Below are 16,951 nucleotides of genomic sequence, written 5' to 3'. Positions count from 1 at the left end.
CCTTAATATTAAGGCGGCCCCTTTGCGTGGAAGTGTTGGCTGGGAGTAGAAAAATATTAATCCCAGGCACACAGAGCAGACGGATTTTGCCTCTTTTTCCTGCCTGGTTGAAATTCTGTGTGCCCAGGGCATCACCACCCACCCCAGAGCGTTCAGAGGAGAGCTGAGGTGTCTGGAGAGTGGTGCCTCCCTCCCCTGTTCCCCCAGGGTTAGGGCTCTGATGCTTTTGGCTCTGGAGGGTTTGCTGGCAAGGGCTTGTGCTGCCCCACGCTCCAGATCACCTTTGTGTTTGTCCATCTTGTTACACGGAGCAGATCGTGCCACAGCAGGAAAATGAGCCATGGATTTGTTTTTAAGAAAAAAAGTCCAAGCCAAAGGCTATAAAAGTCACAAGTTGGCAGGGAGTGAAGGAGGGGATCAAACACCCAGGTAGGCTGTGGCTCCTGTCCTTGGCTGTGCCTCGCTTCCTGTGCCTACAGGAATCCAGCATCAGGGCCCAGCGCTGGTGAGGGAATCACTGCTCCAGATCTTCCCTCTTGCTGCCTTTGCTGTTCCTTTTCCACTTTTTTTATCTCCAAGGCCTCAGGGCAATAATTATTTTTTGACTGGAACAATAAGCCGGAGCTCAGCCCTGGCAGGGATAGTTGGGGTTGTTGTTTATTTTAACTGACGGAGCTGATCTGTGGGATGCTCGTCTCTCAGCTGGCTGTGGAGGGCACAGCTCCACTAGTCCTCATGCTCTGCTGCTCTGTGGGAAAGGTCAGTGTTTCCTTGGGCAGAAAGTTTCTCTGAGCCTTGTGAGCTGTGGCAGATGCTGCTTCCAGCTGGGATGTGCAAAGGTAATTTAATAGGGACTCTGGCCCCACCACTGTCACCACACTCCGAGGTCCTTGTGAGGGTCTGTAAAGCCTTGAGGAACAGGGATGATCCTGGAGAGAAGCAACCCTGTGTTTGGGTCTTCTGATAGCAACTCTGTCTTCCTCTGGGAGTGATGAGGGCAATGCAGAGGGATGAGGCAGGCACTGCTGGGTCCCCTCCAGCCCCAGTGCCATGTGAGCATCCTGTGGGGAGAAAGGCCAGACCCCCAGCACCCAGAGACCTTCTCTGTTCAGCAATGCCAAGGCAAGGGCGTGTCTTCCCCGGGTTCCATCAAGAATGAAATTCCAGCTAAATCTGAAGATTTTTTTTCCTTCTGTTTTGAAGTTTGCAAGAGACTCACTGAGGCAGCTGATGTGGAGCTTTAAGCCTTTGCAGAGCAAAGCCAGCTGACCCAGTTAAGTCACCTGTCCCCAGTGTAAGGGGATATCCACTAAACCCCTCGGTGCCACCAGGAACTGCTGCAAATCCACCCCAACAGCACACCAGGGAAGGGACAACGGGGAGAGCATCCCACCCGCTCTGTGCACAGCCACATCCCACCCTGCCAGGTTCAGTTTGGTCCTGGGAAGGACAGGATCCCACCAGCACGTGTGTTCCAGTGCTTTGCATCCTGCTGGCAGGAGAGGAAGACTCTGCCAATCCAGGAGTGGACGTGTTGCACATGCAACCAGGCAGGGAAACATCTCCAGTAGGAGCTGCCACCATCCTCCCAAATATTTGCATTGCAACAGATGTTCATTTCTACATTCCCTTTCCCTTAAGCCTGTGGTTATTACGGAGAGGCGGAGGTGCCAGGTGGGACTGTAACTACCAAAATCAGGGCTCGTTCAGTGCTTTGATGACATCAATTAGCTCCAGGGTGCAAGTGCCAAGATTTCTGCAATTACAGCAGGTAAATCTCTGCATCTGTAAGCACATGAAGTGCTTCAAATGGGCTCAGTTTCTGTTTCTTGGGAGACCAACATCCATATACACCTAGAGGTGTAGAGTAGAAACTATTTCCTGTGCTGTGGCTTCTGCCTACACAGTCTGTGTTTACATATAGAATAGTATTTTGGGGAAAAGAGTCTCTTTTCTGCTGCCATCTGCATGAGGATTGAGGCTTTGGTGGAGGTCAGCCCAGGGTGGTTTCAGCAAGGAAAGAAATGCCTTCCTGGAGCAAGATGGGACCTTCCAGGTGGCTACTGGGAACTTGTTTCTGGATCAGGGTGGAAAAAACCCTATAGGATTATAAGTAAAACAGAAGAAAGCACCAAACCAGTCAATTTTCAAGATGTGGAAGATGAATTTTGAGCTGTCTGGGGAGCCTGTTCCCTGGAGGACTCTGTAGGTGGATGAATAGTAACACAGTTTTCTAGAACTTGCTCAAGGAGGGAGGAGCTTTGTGCTGCTCACCAGGGTCCCCAGTCGCTGAATGGTGTTGGGATGATTGATGGGCTCCCAAGGAGATGCACCTGCACTGGGCAGATTCCTCTTGAGCCCTTCAGCCTGAGCAGGAGAAGGAAATTTCAGAGATCAGCTGTACAGAGGGAATATATCGTGGGCATTCTTGGTCTGGAAAGTGCCTGATTTCCATGTGGCTGAGAGCTGGGGCCCTGGTGCTGCAGCACCAGCAGGGCTGGGCACAGAGCAGGGAGCAGTCTTGCTGTCTTTGGTGCAGCTCTGCAATGGATAAACAGCCCCATTCAATCCTCAGGGCCTCCGCTCAGGCACCTTTCATCAGGACTGTATTTGCTTATTTTCTTTTTTTAATGAGGGAATTTTAAATCTGAGAGGATTTGCAGCAGAAGTGAGCCACATATCCCAGTTTCTGCACCCAGGAAATCAACTACTGAGTCCAATCTCTGTCAGAAAGAGTTACCCAAAAAAAAAAAAAAGGCAACAAAAAAAAAAGAAGAAGAAACTCAAAATCTGCACAGAAGAAGAAACCCAGAGTCTTTGGTGTGAAGGGAAGAGGCGTATCTCCCTGGTGAATATGATAATTTATAATGAAACATTATCTACAGCCCCATATGTTACATTTTCTATTTATGGCTAATTTGCTTAAGCATTTCTAATGTGCCCCCCAAGGGAGGCCAGTTTGTCTTTGGGCAGCTGGTTAGCGCCGAGGGAAGAGACGAGGCGCCGTTTCATCCGCGCGCGCCGGCAGCCAGGAAGCAAACAGGACCCACTGGAAAGGTGCTCGGAGATTCCTTTGGGCAGCTGCTCCTGCTCGGCTGGCTCCAGCACAGCCAGGGTGCTGCCAAGGCAGAGGAGCCCCGGGGTGGGAGCTGGGGAGAGCCAGCCATCCTCAAGATCCCATGGTCCTCTGGCCCCCGGGCTGAGCCACATTCCCGGGCTCCAGAATTTAACCTCCTGTACTTAAAACTTCTGGTGTAAAAACCACAGGGATCTGCTTTTCCTGAGCCACAGCATATTCCTGGCCTTTCCCACAAGCATCTCACCCCTCCTGGCCGGACATGCTGGATGGGAAGCCAGTGAAGGGCTGTGCACCATCCTCCCGGAGCAGCTGGGTCGGATCCAGGAGCGGTGCTGGGTGAGGGAGCCCTTCCACAGCGCAGAGCACGAGTATGAAAATGATGGATGCTCCTCTCAGCTTTGCTGCGAGGCTGAGGAGATCCTGGGATATAAACATGACAGTCTGCGTGCCGGCGTGACTGCTCAGCTCTTCCCGGGTGATATTCAGCCACAAACATTTCAATCGCACCCTCAGCGAGGGGGGATAACCCGGATGACTCTGAATCACTCTCTGCATCACTAAAATATTCTCAGATCTGATCCTGGATGTCTCAACAAGATGTTCACAAATCAGCCCAGGAAGACGTGTCCCTGCCTCTGATGTTCAAATTTTGCCCTTGAGCTCTCGGAGAGGAAAAAAAAAGAGGTTTTGAGCTTTCCTCCTGCTATTTGACCCAGATGGCTCCTCGTGAGCACACAGGGCTCATCCAGAGCCCAGGGCACTGGCCTTGCGCTCCCGGCAGGCACGGCCCCACCGCAGGAGAGAACTCCATTTGGCAGAAGTGAGGTTTGTCAGCGTGGCCTCGGGCTGCTCGTGGCCGTGACGTGACCTGGCTTCAGGGTGAGGCCACGGATCCTTCCGTGAAATTGGGGTTAAGGTGCTTCCCACCTGCAGGGCTGCAGAAGCAATTCCCTCCCAACCCCGTGAGTCTGTCTGGACTTGTGGCTGCTCACGTGAGGGGGAGCGAGATCGTTAATTGATCAGCAGTGTCAGAATGAGTTTAGTTTCAGGGAACAGGTGCCAGTCCTGGATGTCGACACTGAAGAGCCTGCGTGGACATGCACAATTAGCTGGAATGCTGATCTGCAGTGAAGGGAGCTGGTGCTGGTGGGAGTCTGTGTGTTGGGCAGGGACATGCACTTGGGAATGAATAACCTGGCATCGCCTCCTGCCTTTCCCTGCCCGATTACATCCTTGTCCAGCTAATCAGCAGTGGAGGAGCAGCTCACCTCCCTGGATGCTCAGATGACAATTTTATGGATACTGCACACCCTTGCAATATCAATCCAGCTCCTGGCTTTGCCCAGGTTATTGATTAAAAGCATATTAACAATCGATAGCTGGACTAATTGCATGGCTGCTCTAATGGGCACCTCTCTCAGCTCTTTGCTCTCACCACAGCCATGATGCTCCAAAGCAGCAGCAGCAGCCTCGCCATCGCCTCTCCCTCACCCCAGAAGCTGTACAGCTGCCTTATGTGTGACCAGGGATCTAACATCTCCTGATACAGTATCAGCCTCCCGGAGTGGATTTCAATAGTGGAAATCAAAGGACACTATTAAAACTCATTACCATTTTTATCTCCAGTGCTGCAGATTTGCTACAATGTTATTTGAATCTGAACTCAGGCGGTATTTGCACACGGAAGAATACCCTCTCCTCTCCCCCTCATTCTCGTTCTAAGGAATGCTCAGTCGTACCGTCAGTGGCAGAGCAGGCACTGCTCTCATCCCTTTCCCAGCCCGGCTCTGGACAGACGAGCAGGTTTGAAGTACAGAGCAGGGTGGGCGGCAGCGCCGCTGGGAAGTTGGATCGGGAAGAACAAAGTTGCACAATGCGGGCAAACGGTTCAGCACGTTGGAGTGTTTTAAACCAGTCAGTGGGTGAACTCGTCAGTGCCTTTCCTGTTGTCTCTGAGCTGCACAAGGATGAACAGGAAAGATGAGCTTCGTTAAGCATTGCTGGGCTCTGGGAGCTCCCACGTTCCCCAACCCGGGCATCTTCTTGAGCAGATGCTGGAGATGCTTCCTTTTGCCAAAATCAGAGTTTAGCATCTGTTTTCACTGTAAACCCTCACACTGTTTCACCAGCCCCTTCCACAGCCTTGGCTTGGGTGTGTTCCTGTGGGAGCTTCCTGGTACCTTGCCAAGAAGTCAAGAGGGAGGATGCAGGCGCCCAGGAGCTGCCTTGGTCCCTCTGTGCCCCTTGAAACAGAAGTCCTGAACCCCATTGCACTCAGGCTGCTTCCCCAGCCCTTGGCACAGCCTCGGGCACAGGGTGCTGATGCTTAAGAACAACGTCAAGAAACTCAACACATCCTACTGGGCTGTTGAGAGCAGCTGCTGGGAAGAAGAAGATCCAACTCCCTCCTGGGTGCAGGGCTGCCAGCCGGCAGCATGCTGGAAGGAGAAGCCTTGGCAAACCTCATCGTGCCGGGGTCCTGCTGGGGGCCACAGCGGCCACCTGGGTCCTGCTGCCCCTCACCCACCCAGGCAGACTCATTTTCACGCTGCCCCCTCACCGGGAGGAGCCACACGGCTCCCCTCGCATCATGTGCAAACTGTGTTTCACTGCAGCCCACGAGCTGCTTAAAGTTAGAAACAGTTCAACACGATGCTGGCACCGAGACGTGGCTCTGAGCAGCAGGGAGCAGCACGGGGGGCGAGCTGGGATGAGCACCCCAAACTTGTGGGGCTGCCATGCAGCCAGCAGCAGGAGCATCCCACGAAACGCTGGAGTGCAGGGTCATGTCCAGTCCCAGGGTTCCTGGGGTGGCAACAGCACCACGTTTCCCACGCTGCTAAAAATGACCATCAAGTGGCAGATTAACACCCAGCCATGAAGGTGAAGAACTTGGATCTTCCTGCAGGGCAGGGCTTTGCTGTTTGGCTTGAAAACACAAGAAGAAAGTGCCAGAAAGGGGGAGCCACATGCTATGAGGAAAATAACTTGTAGAAGACTTTTGGGCCCTTTTCCTGCCAAAGGCACCCCCGGAGGGGAATTCCTGAGGTCACTGCTGCCTGAACTGTGGGACATGCAGAGCCTGATGTGTCCTCACAGCTCATGCTCAGGTGGGTTTCTGCCAAAAAAATAAGGACAGTTGTGTCAGATGGTGATTGACAGCCATTCCTCATGAAGGTACCTAAACCCAGCCTGCTGCTCCACATACAGGAGCAGATGCAGGCTTTCCCAAAACTCCATCCTATCTGGTGAACTTCTTACCCCCTCCCCAAGTTTTAGCAAGGGAATCTAATCTTTTGCAATGAGCAGAGGTTCTTTTTTGACAGCGAAATTAATATTCATTAGTCATCAGGGAAGAAAACGCTGAGCTGTTTATCATTGCTTCATTAGATTTAGCCAAATACCAGCTAAACGTAATTACTTGCATAAACTCCTGTGTCAGAGCTTAAAATTTGTAACCAAAAAAGAAGATGTAAGGAAGGACAGTGGAGATCGACCTTGGGGTCTGAGCTTACCACTGCTCTGGGAGCAGACAAAAACAGACGCAACTTCAGAAAGTATCTCCCAGCCTTTGTCATCTTCTTTTCTGCTTGTTTATGACCAGCAAGAAAACACACCAGGTGGCCCCAGAAATGAAGTGGAAGGAGAAAACGTCCTCACTCGCTCCCTTTAGCTGCTGTTTTATTTTGTGCATCCATGGGGGATCATGGGGAGGCTGGACCTCCCTTCAGTCCTGGGTGTGGGCCAGAGCAGGGCCAGCAGCTCCCCAGATGCTGTGTTGGGTTTTGTGGGTGGGGAATTGCAATCTGTTTCCACATGCTTAATTAAACTAATCAAGCCTTCCCCCTCCCCTTCTGCTTCCCTGCCAATAAAAGCAGTGGCACAGGGCTCTACAAACCCCAGCAGTGACGTCCAGCAGCAGCTCTGATCCATCCCAGCCTGCCAAGGGATGCCTTGAGATGTTCTGCAGTGCACGGTTATCACCATGGGATGCTCTCCAGCATGAGGAAGGTAAGTCACTGCCGTGGGATGCTCTCCAGTGTGAGGAAGGCAGGTCACATCTCCTCCTGTGTCCTGACCAACGTTAAACACCTCTGACAGACACCTGAGGGGAAGCAAAGGCTCTTCTCTGCCTTTCAGATCCACTCCCTAATTACAAATAGCGTTCATTTTAGCACCCTGCTATCCCATAATTGATGTTGGGTACCTCTCACAATGAGCCTGATTTAAATGTATACATGTTTCTCCTTCTCCTGAAACCCTGCTGGCTGTGAGACACCTAATTAACAGCAGAGCTTTCAAAGTCTCCCTAACAAATGCATCCCCGTGTTTCTGAGCACAAGGACTCTCATTAGCGAAGCTGCGCTTTGTGATTATTTATACCCCTTCTATAATTAAAAATTCTGAAAGCTAATTACAATTATCTATCAGTTTTTCAACATACCAGGACTAGAACCTTCACCTTTTTTTACTGCTGCTTTTCTCTTCTACCTGCCATCCACGAGGCACAGGCATCCACGAGTCCCATCCCAGGCCACGGGTGCTCCCCATTCCTCCTCTTTCCTGCAGCTCCTTTCCGTCCCTCAGCCACTTTTATGATGTGATTGGCTCCGTTGTTGCCAGTATCTGTGTTTGCTTGGTCAGGCAGGAGTGGAAGCAAAAGGCAGCAACTGCTCCTGGCTCCAGGAGTCCAGGGAGAGTGGAGATGCTCACATATGTGTGTGCAAGGAGTGGTGGTGCCAAGAAATGGCACATGGCAGTGGTTAGGGATCCCTCTCTCAGGACCAGGTGCCCCCTCACATGCACCATCTCTTGAGGTTCTGGACAGGTATTCCATGGCAATGGACAAGCTGAACTGGGTGCTGTCACCCACTCCCTCCTTGTGCCACGACCCCTCATGGCAGCTTTTGGGAGTTCAGGGGAAGGACTGAAAAAGGACTGTGAAAAATGACTTTGGAATCGAGTGAGTTCCCTGCTCAGGCTGAGTCTGGGAAGTCATAATCTTAATATGAACATCTTTAAATATCCTCACTAATGGGCTCATTCTTTAATTTCCTGAAGCAATGACAGTCTCAACAGACCCTATATCATGGCTAAGATGGGATCTGTCACTGAAAGGCTGAATTATATTTCATCCTTTATTTTTATCAGCTCTGCTGACTTATTTATGACATTCAGAGTCTCGGCTGGCTTTTGTGTGGCCTGTACTTTGCTGCTGCTCAGAGAGGAAAAAGCAATAGTTTATAAAGCCATTTTCACAGCATCCCCATAATTTGAGGCTGTATCTGAGGCTTCATTTTCAACAAAACCCTGTAGATAAACTGTTATTCATGGCAATGCCTGCGAAGTCCTCGGCAGTCCCCAGAGAACGCTGCCTGCTCAGAACGGGCTTTCCCTCGGATTTATTTGTGAAGAACAAAGGGCAGTTTTCCCATTCTGGCAGCAGCAGCCCACATGGCACGTGCCATTCAGGGGGTGATCTTCCAGCACTTTTACTGACAGTGTAATCAAATGCCAGGCTGCGTGTGGCCAGGGAGTGAGCCCTGGGCAGCTCTTCCCCCGTGGCTGGGTTTGCCATGGGCAGCCACTCCGTGGACAGTGCCAGCTCCGGTTCTCCCCCGGGCAGGTGGTGGAGGAGCCCTGGCATTTCCCTGCCAGGCATCCCTGGGTGGGGGTGTCCTGCACTGCAGCTCCACTGCCCGGCAGCCGGCCGGTTCGTCCCGCACGGGGACAAGAAGGCGTTTTCCCACTCGCCTCGTCCCTCGCCTGGCTCCTCCCAGAGCCTCCCGGCAGCTTAGCCCGCAGTGAGTCCCGGCCAGGCTTTGAGCATCTGGGTGTTCCTGAGCCAAAAGAGCAGTTGGTCGTGTTGTCCTGGACACATTCCCGTGCTCCCTGCTCTGCTCGTGAGTTGGCTCTGGGGTCATGCGAGCCCCTGGGAGCGATGAGCATCTCCCAGCCCAGGGGTTGCCGGGCTGGCTCAGCTGCTCTGCGGCACGGGATGGCTCAGTGCCATCTGCCAGCCTCGCCGGGCGGGCACGGGCGGCTCCCGGTGGGGCACAGACGAGCTGCCGGCAAATGTCGGTGACCTCCAGCCAGCTGTAGTTTGGGGACAGAGAATTTTCCAAGCAGAAGGGGAGAGCAGAAAGGAACCAGGGGAGCAGAGGCGAAGCAGACGAGCAGCTCCAAGAGCTCCTCCCGAGACCCGGCAAGTGCCAAAGTTAATACATTTAATATATTTTGTACGGCTCTGCCAGCCATTAGGAATGTGCTTGTTCTGTCATTGCTCTGAGGCATCACGGGAAGTGTCTGTCCTCTGAGTGCACAGGGGAAAATTAGAGTGCCCCGAGCTGGAGTGGTCAGCCAAAAATAACGCACGGCTTTATCCTTGGAAGGAAATTGGGCACTGATTGGAGGGCAGGCGTTGGGCACAATACTTAAAGCAATGTGATATTTCCATGTGTTAGGGATGTGTGCTCTCCAGTGGGTGGTCCCTTAGCAATGTCTTAGCTCCTAATGCTGGGCTGGTGCTACTGCCAGCATGGGCTGCTGAGCCCCGAGTGACTGGTACAGCAACACTGGGCTGGGATGCTCCCTCGGGGAGCAGCAGCCATGGGGGGAAGCTTCCCAGCCCATTTGGACCATTTCCCTGTCACAGCTCCAAACCATGAGAAGTTTCTCTCAGCTGTATGAATATTTAAAGTAACTTGCCGGATTTCAAGGGCTCCCCACCTACCCTTCTTAGGGGTGGTAATGAGCTCTGAATAGGAAATTAAGAATAATTATAACCCATTCATCCCTTTAATAATGAGTCAAATAATTCCAGTGCTGTAGGCAGAACTTCTTTGGAGGTTCTCCATCCTGAGTGATGTGAAGTGCCAGCTGAGTTAGTGGCTCCTCTCTCTGCAGCACCTCACGGACTTCAAGTGCTTTTGGTTCAGAGCAAACTTTCCAATTCCAGCGGTAACTTGAGGAATTCCCAGGCACGTCCGAGGACAGAAAGCCAAATGCTCCATTCCCAAAGCTAATATAGAGAGAGACAACAAGAGAAAAAAGGAGCTTATGACTAAACACTTCGGGAGCTGACGAGCACAGCGGTATTTTAAGCTCCTGCCTGCTATCTTTGGACTGTGACTCTCTGATGACTAACAAAATATTTGCTTTTTTCCCCTTTATGGGCCTGTGATTTCACTGTCTGAATCTTGTCCTATTGACCTAAAGAGCCTCAATCTCAAAGCTATTAAAACCTAATTTTCTATACCAGGCTCCTGAGACAGGCACTAACTTCCATAGAATAATTCATTTCTTCCCTCTGAAAAAAAAAAGAGAAGAAAAAAGGGAAAAGCAGAGGACATTGGAGTGGTTGTTCAAAGGGAAGCCCGGGCCAGCAGCTGCCTGTGTTCACTGCTGATACTTCCCTCCGCAGTGTCCTTCCAGGAGCAGGAACGCTCCTCGGATCAGCGCCCATGGAGCAGCAGCTCTGTTTGCACGGGAGAGCTGCGGTTCCCTGATAACACCCAAAGCCCACGTGCCATCCTGCTGCGGGTAGCGCTGGCAGCCAAGGTCTGTTCTTTTGGGACAAAGTAAACTTCCAGCCTCCTCCACCTCCAAAGCCTTTGGGTTTGCTGTACCCCGGGCGCTCGGGGCTGGTCCGTGGCTGAGCCTCGCGTGCTGTGGCCGGTGGGAAAACAGGGGTGTTTGGGTGGGTTGGGCTGCACTGGGGCTGTGGAGCCGCCCTGGCTCTCCCCTCCACCACCCACCCCACAGAGTGCCCACTGGGATGCCAGCAATCCCCAGAGCTGGTGCTGCTCCACCGAGCCGCCCTTTCATATTTTCCGCCGTGATAACGCTTTGTTGGATAAGTGCTTTTTAAACCCTACAGATAGTTAGAGTATCTGGAGTGGCATTTTAAAAGAGAAAATTGAGACAAGATTCATTACAGGCACCAGTAAATGTCAAACATTTTATCAACTGTGTAAAGTGCCATGTTAAGCTGTCTTTTCCCCCCAAAGCTTGATTAAAACTATAAATGCCTTTTTAATATTAATATTATTCTCTTCTCCGTGCAGCTTGTTTGGTTATTTGCGACGGCAGGAACGAGCCGGTGGTTGGTGGAGGAGGCAGTGTGGGCAGGACAGACCAGGGTGTCAGCAGCAGGAGCCCCAAGGCTCTGCTTGGCCCTGGCAATGCAGGTGCCCAGCCTGGGGCTCCCCCAGGAGGGTGGCAGCCCCCCACCTCCACCCTGTCCCGCTGTGGGACCCCCGTCCCAGTGCCTTGTGCCCTGCCAGACTCAGTCCTGCTCCAAAATCCTCCTGCACGCATCCCTCTCAGACAAGGCACGATATCTCTAACAGGTCCTTCTCACTAAGCTGTGTTTAATTAAAAGCTGGCTCTCTGTTCCGGGTGCTAATTAGCACTCTTTGCTTGGAGGCGCAGACTCCATCAATATCTAAATCCATGGTTGAAACCCAGTGCAATAATAAATACTGTGCCAGCTGTTTCACCAGGATCCCAAAGTTGCCTCTTGTGAATCCGCGTGGATCCAGCTCCAGCAGCACTGAGTGGGTTACCCAAGCCAGCCCCCAGGCTGGAAAGGGCTCGTGCTCTTCCCCAAAGACTCCTGGAATCTGCAGGAAACGCATGCTTCCACATGGACTTTCCTCCAGGAATTGCTGGTGTTCACAGCCAGGAGAGCAGCCCCCCCTTGGGCAGAGCCATGGGGCAAACCTGACCCCTGGGCAGGTCCCTGCAGCATCATTCCAGGGAGCCAAGTTGTGTTTCCTTCACTGAGATGTTCAGAATCAGCTTTTCAAGCAAATTATTCACTATAAAAATTATTTCTTTTCCAGATGCATCTGATCTTCTTAAAGGGTACAGTTCCCCAGAGCAGAACAAACTCATGAAAAATACATGACCTGGAGTGTCTCTGGAATATTTATCTACCCAGTAAGTCTCACTGAGGGTGTTATGGCACTGTCAGGGGTGTGCCACACTGTCGGGTGCTGGCACCAGTGACCGCCAGCTCCATAACCACCAGCTCTCACCCTGCCAGTGTTCCTGTGTGCCACCCACAGGTACCTCACTGGGGCACTTAGGGTTGTGTCTTGGCCACAGGATAAGCCAGGGTGTGCAAAGACTGTCCAGGGTATCCAGTGTGGGACCTACCAGTGTGGTTTTGGGGCAGGCACGAAGCCGTGGTGGGCAGCAGCAGCTCCTGCTCGGTCACCCAGGCTCTGGGGACTGTGGTTCCTCCGGTAGCTGGATGAGGCTGAGCTTGTGTTTTTCCTGATATTTTCAATGCAAGTTGCCTTCAGTCAGGAGCTGCTCTGGCAGCTTCACCTGCCTTCCTTTCCCTAATTGTGTGAATAATGCCACCCTGCTGTCGGCCGGCTGTGCTGGCCCCGGGGAGTTAGGCTGGGCAGTGGCAGAGCAATAAGGCTATCCATTAATTTTGTAGCACTTGATAGGTAAACTAAAAGATGGTAAACAGATTAACTCTGTGTGAGGATTGAGGCTGCCCATGCACAAATGCAAAGGCTCTTGTGTGCCAGTGCCTTTTGCTCGCCCAGCCCTGGTGAGGTGAGGGGTGCAGTGCCGGGAGGTGTCCGGCTGCTTGTGGGAAGGAAAGGTTCCTCAGGAACCCGGCTGAGCTCCCAGCATGGGGCCATTGCTGGAAAATTGTAAGGGAATTTCAGACTTGCGTTGCTGTGCTAAATCTCCAAACGTGTCCTTAAAGATCAGCACTTCACCAAAAATGCCACCACTCACTGCTAGAGACGTTAATGATGCTGCCCATGTGCCATCCCCTGCACTGGAGCACAGCCTCGGCTGTGCAGGAGCTGACGGGCAGAGTCACTTAAAAAGACGTGTAAATCCAGAGAAAAAAGGGATGCAGAGAGTGTGAGGGGAGTGTGGAGGTTGCTCTGCTGTGATAAAGCAGAGATTTAATGGTGCTGGGCAAGCCCTCTCTGTGTGTGCTGTGGGCAGCACAGCTTCAGACCCAGTGCCTTTGCCTCCAAGTGCTTGTCTTTCATAGATGAGGGAGCTGGTAACAGCTTAGTCATCCCTGAACAGCCTCAATGGCTTTGGGACATAGTAGTCTCCTGCCTGGAGCCAGGGGAGTGCCTAAAAATCTCCCCTTGCAGCTGTCCTCAGAGGAGAGGTGCAGAATGGGAAACATTTCTCAGGGATAACTTCATCCCTGCATCACCTCTGATACAGACCCATGCATTAAACTGGAATATCAGACTGAAATCCCACAGCAAGAGTACCCCCACAGGGGGTTAGACCTTTAACTGCCAAAGCAAGGAGGTTATTTGTTTTTCAGGTGTGGTCTGGGAGCAGGAGGTTCACACAAGCCCAGAGAGAGCGGATGGTTGGCAGCTCCAGTCTGTGCAGTCCTGCAGATCACCCCTGATTCCCAGTTACATAAAGCTCCTTATGCAGCAAACAATCATGTTATTAAAGGCAGAAGGACAAGGTCCGATGTAATCCAGTGACTGTGACTAACTGGATTTGTGGGCTCACTCCCACTGCTCGGTGCAGAAGCAGAAAGATCCCTCAGATCTTAGAGGAACTAATTTTGGCAAAGATCCTCGGCAGCGATTGTTCCCCTGGAGAAGGGACAAGGGCATAGAAAGAGGTTGGCACGGTTGAGATTTTCTCCATTGGCTTTTCCGGTGCTGTGGTTTGAGCAGCCCACATGGGTATGGATGTGGGTTCTGCCTGCAGACGTGGGTTGAATCCTTGCTCCAGTTGTCCCCCAGAGCCACGCCGGGGAAAGCCCAGCTCATGTGGGGGCATCCATGGACCTCCCTGTGCCCTTCCCCTTCGATCCTCACGCTATTTTGGGGACAGTGGTAGGTTGGCTCTGGAGGCAATGCTTCCCACCCACGCTCGGCTGGCTGCTGTGGGTGCTCCAGGCTTTGCTCCGGTGTCGATGCACTCCCACTGCCACCCAGCCTCCATGAGTTTCACTGGCTCAGCATTGGAATGAAAAGCTCTTTTTCCTTTGATCCAAGCAGGGATTGCAGGGTGACCATCACCCCCTGGTTGCTTTCACAGAGGTAAATGTATTCACGTGGTCTCTGGCACTTCGTGTCCTCCCTGTGTGTGGAGCTTGTCCAGCTGTCTGTCTCCAGGTCTGGCATAATTAGTTGGGTGTTTGCATTCCTCCAATGGTTTTGTTTCTGCTGTTTGTCGCCCATGGGAAGGGAACAGTATGATTTGGTGTGCAGTCTGGAGGGAGGAGTGGGCTTGGGGAGGGCTGTTGAGCAGGAGGCTTTGGGAACAGTCAATATTTATAGAATATGACAGCAGTGGCATTTGCACATAATTTTGGATATTAAGGGAAAATAGCAACATTTGCTTTCCCGTCTATGCAAGGTATTTGTGCTGACAGCCTTCCCTGTCCTTCCTGATCCAGTGTAGGCTCCACTCCCAGCAGTGACTCCTGAAACTGCTCACAACTTTAGTCATTGTCAGAGACAGCACCAGAGGGTTTCATCCTTCCCGAGGCTCCACCGGCCGCAGCGCTGCCTTCGGTGCCTGCCCTGGGCACTGGCACAGCCTCTGCCATGAGGGTCTCAGTGATGAGCCCCCAGCTCTGCCCTCAGCCCCAGCACCCCCCTCCCTCACTGCTGTGCTCGGGCTGTGCTGCGCGTCAGAGGAACAGAGAGCGAGTGGAAACAATTGGACTGACTCCAGCACCTGCCAGCCCTCCGCCTTTGCTTGAGTGGAAGAGAATTTTATAATTACGAGAGTGTGCTTTAATTATATATTTGCAGAGCTAGAAGTTCAGCTTTGGTGTTGATGAGGAGGCGCCTGTTAATTACCTCATTTGATCCCCCAGCACCAGTGTCCCGCGGTGTCGCCGGGGCGGCACTGGCAGCGCACACCCGCCGGTCCCAGCACCCGCAGGGATGGGAGGCAGCCGGAGCATCCCGGTGGGACCAGGGCGGGTGCTCTCCCCAGAGAATGCTGCTTGGCTCTGTTTTCCCTGGCCTTACCTGTGTTGATTAAAATGCCATATGCCGGGGTGCCATATGTCATCATTTCCTGCAGCCTTTTGAAAGTGCGAAGAAAGAGACAACTGTGAGACTGGCACCGCCGCGCTTGGCACCGCAGCATATGCTTTTGGGGAATACACTCAGCCCAGTATAATGCCAGCAACAGGTAATGGGACACATTGCCTGGCTGATCTGGAGGCTTCAAAGTACAAACCGTGTCCTCCGAGCCAGCCCTTCCCGGCGTGGTTTGGGACTGGGTCCCACCAGCGTGGCACCGATGCCCCGCGGCTGCACCGCCCCTCACGCCACAGCTGTTGGGGCTGCCCCTGAACTGCTGCCACCACAACCCAGGACACCACGGACCCAAAACGCAGCTCGACTCACCCACACCCACCATCCTTCCAGGTCATGTGGTGGTGATTGCTCCTCAGGCCACAACTGTGTGAGATCCAGGGCTGGCTGTGGGCTCCCTAATTCCCCCATTTCCCATTTCTCTCTCTCCTTTCTGGAGAATCCTGCGGAAGGTTCCCTGGGCTCGGAGCGCCGCAGCATCCCGGCCAGCTGCCTTATGTAAGTGAGGGAGGGACCTCGCAGAACTCCCTCCATTCCGAGGCTGATTTAATTAAAAGCCAGTTTTATGGTGCCTGAGCTAATTATAACTTTTTAGCCTGGGGGGTCAAAATGAACTTGTTGCTTATAATTCTGTAATTCAAATCTACTGTGATGAGTTTGGATGCTCAGAATTTTGCAAATAATAATTCATCTCTATAAATGTGCTTTGCTGATAGGGGTTTTTTCTCACTTGAACTTTTTTTGTGCGCTTATATGCAAAGGCAACTGCCTGGGGATGTGTTCCTTGTGAAAAGTAGGGATGCTGATCCTTGAAACTATTATACTGGTGAACAGTAATAATTATCCATGTATTTTAATACTGCAGTGTAAGAAATCCAGGCAACTGAGCACTGCAGAAGGGAAGACGCCCCAGGGAAACACCAAGTGCTTTTCTCTGGTGAGAACGGTGGCAGATTCCCACTGGGACAAGCTGTTGAGAGCCACACACAGGCCCCAGCATAAGCACCAACCTGCCCCACACGGGGCAGAGGAGCCACTCATGGCCTCTGTATCACCTACTTTGTGGCACACTGGGAAAATTGAAAGGGAATAAAAAAAGACTAGTCTGCATTCAGAGCGGGAAAGGACAAGGCAGGATGGATTCTGGAGCAGAGCTGGGTCTCCTGGGCACAAGCAGCAGCTGCTTTTTCTGAACGCGCAGTGAAAAATTGTGGCAAACTCTCCCAGGGGTTTTTAATTCTCTATCCAGTGATGTCAGAGCTGTTCCCATCCTGCCTCATGGCTCTTTTTCCTGAGGGGTAAGGTGAGAGAGCAGCTTACCCATTGCTTCAGCTCCCTGCTCAGCACCAGCATTCCTGGAGCCCTGGCCGGGGATGTGGGGCTGGGATGTGGCAGCCCCAGGACTGACCAGCAGGCTCAGCCTTGGGGACTGAGCTCGAGCTGGGTCCTGCCAATGGAGCAGAGCAGAGGTTTGGATCATGTGGCTCAACCCCCTCCTTAGACAAGCCCTTTATTCCTGAGCATGAGGAGCTGGTGTACAAAGGGGGAATACCCAGCAAAGCTTGTTGAAAAGGTTGCAATCTGTTAATGAGCAAATTGCTCATTTAATTACATTAATGATGCTTTCACTGAGCTACTGCTATTGCCAATACAAAGGGAGAAAAAGGAGAAAAGACAAAAAATCTCCTGGATTAGCAAAGCCTTGATTATGGACAAGTGAGGGACGTGATCCTCTGTGAAGGTCTGTTACTGCCTGTTGCACTGGATCCCTCCAGATTCTCCCGCGTGTGATGAT

At 52.2% G+C, this 16,951-nt stretch overlaps 2 long non-coding RNA genes across 2 annotated transcripts in view; one reads left to right on the top strand and one right to left on the bottom strand.

Annotated features, from left to right (window-relative positions):
* Positions 1-16,951, top strand: part of LOC135425740 (uncharacterized) — a 31,618-nt gene that overhangs the window by 13,632 nt on the left and 1,035 nt on the right. Inside the window, exon 2 of the long non-coding RNA XR_010435732.1 lies at positions 6,955-7,090. This is a non-coding gene — a long non-coding RNA (uncharacterized LOC135425740). The remainder of the gene's footprint in view (positions 1-6,954; positions 7,091-16,951) is intronic.
* LOC135425741 (uncharacterized) lies at positions 9,859-15,670 on the bottom strand. The gene is made up of 2 exons (XR_010435733.1): positions 15,469-15,670; positions 9,859-10,100 (listed from the first exon to the last, which is right to left on the bottom strand). It is a non-coding gene; the product is annotated as an uncharacterized LOC135425741 (long non-coding RNA).

The sequence above is a fragment of the Pseudopipra pipra genome, chromosome 22, assembly GCF_036250125.1.
Source record: "Pseudopipra pipra isolate bDixPip1 chromosome 22, bDixPip1.hap1, whole genome shotgun sequence".
NCBI classification, from domain to species: domain Eukaryota; kingdom Metazoa; phylum Chordata; class Aves; order Passeriformes; family Pipridae; genus Pseudopipra; species Pseudopipra pipra.
The sequence above is the reverse complement of the archived record's forward strand: the minus strand, read 5'-3'. Positions and strand labels throughout refer to the sequence as shown.